This window comes from Silene latifolia, chromosome Y, assembly GCF_048544455.1.
Source record: "Silene latifolia isolate original U9 population chromosome Y, ASM4854445v1, whole genome shotgun sequence".
NCBI lineage: Eukaryota > Viridiplantae > Streptophyta > Magnoliopsida > Caryophyllales > Caryophyllaceae > Silene > Silene latifolia.
The window spans coordinates 239,705,408-239,707,422 of NC_133538.1; positions in this window are offsets into that span (position 1 = coordinate 239,705,408).

Genomic DNA, 2,015 nt, shown 5'->3' on the forward strand with positions numbered 1-2,015 from the left:
AAGTTTTTGACTAAGTTTATGATAAATTTTGACCAATAGTTTCAACCTTGAGATTTACTTAAGAGCCTAAATGAATCAATGTAACATCCTAGTAATAAGCGATATTTATCACTAGAAGTTGCAAGGATTGATATACCGATATCTCCAATAGACAAAGTTTTAAACCACGCAGATGACATTACTTAACCTCATTATGAAAATGGATTGGTTATACATCCTTCTAAAAGGGATATTTTGAAGGATGTGTATTAGATATTACTTATATTTAATAAATGACATTGCCACACATCATTATGACATGAGTGTGTTAGAGATTTAAAATCTCTTTCCGTAAGGTTAAAATGAGACCTCTTCGAAATAGGTATTTTGAAGGGATATGATGGGAACATATATGGTTTTATCTTAATAACTTGGCAATGCAATTTATATTTCAATTCTTGAAAAGTTTCGATTGAGAAGTCAATTTCGAAATATGTGGAATTGAGTGGGAGTTAGGAAATTATCATGTGAAGACATGGAATTTAGTGGGAGCTATCATCCTTTGAATGTTTACAACTCACCACTCATTAAAGAATGACGAGCTAACACCTTCCTTCATAGAGGAAGTTTTGACTTTTCAATTCTGGATGAAAATGGACTATGATAAATCCAATTACATCAAGGGATGTTGGATAAGTATTGGGAGATACACATCGGATCAACATAAACATAGGTTATTCATCTAAATGAAATGGAATTGTCAATAGCAGTTATGGTCGTTCCTTGAACCTAAATATAGTTGATGACATGATTATAAGTTACTAATGTTTCCGCCATTAGAATGATCATACACATGTCCAATGGTGAATCATATGCATAAGAGCATGATGATTCATTGGTAAGCCACAATATAAACGTCATGAATTCTCAAGTAGAATCCGATGAGCAATTTCGGTGTTTGTCAGAATGCTCTTATATGTGTCAAGAGGTTGCGCATATTAATGAAAATCCGAGCACATGTAAGGATTTATGAGAATCCTAAATCTTTCAAGCCTAGAAATAGAAATAAGAAGTTTTGGAAAGATACTTAGGTGAATAAGAAGTTACTCAAAACTAATCTTTCCTAACTATGCTAGGACTTGTGAGAAGTGCTAGGCTAATCATCTTGTCAAATTGTTGCAAGATTCTGCAAAACATATACCTAGTGCATTGTGTGTGGCTGGAATACTTGATCGGTACAAGTAATATCATTCACCACAAATTCGTTCGTTATGTGATAATCGATAAGGAAGTTCTTTGAAGATAAAGAACCAAAACCGAGGTCGGGAACCTTGATGTGTACTTGGTAAGATTCATGCTATGAGAGAGAACATGAATGTAAAGGAAAATGCGATTATAAGAAGTTTGAACACATGGACACATGACATGTTAAACTTCTATTGCAATCAATAAGTGTTTACACTTACGATTTTCATCACAAGGTTGTAATATGGAATTGACTACCCGATTGTGATGTGGACATTTGTCATTTGAGTTATTATTAACTCACCTTGTACATTGTTATATCCAAACGGGTTCTGGAGACAATTGAACCCCGTTAAAGTGAACATGGATTAACATTGTGTTTGCCCATAGTTACTTACATGAGGTGACGTCTCGAAGTGACTAGAGTGTGATGTGATTGATGGCAAGTTCAAGTGCCATAGAGTCATGTGAGATGACTGGTCGATCACATAGGCAGACTGTTAGGAACATTTTGTCGGGCCTAATGACCGCTTATAGAGTTCTGGCAAATTTATATAGCCTGGTCGTGGCGAGAGCTACTATAGTATTCGAATGAGTCGATTCTTTTGACTAAAGACTATTCGCCTAAGATGGCACAGTTTCAGATTAACTTTGATTTATGTTACTACGACCTTCGTAAATGGGGTCAAATGGGCATATTTTGGGTTATGATGGCTGTGGATAGTCGAAGGGAATGAGTGCGATAGGAATTGTCCATCCCTAGTCAGGGTTATAACAATATCTCAGGGCCA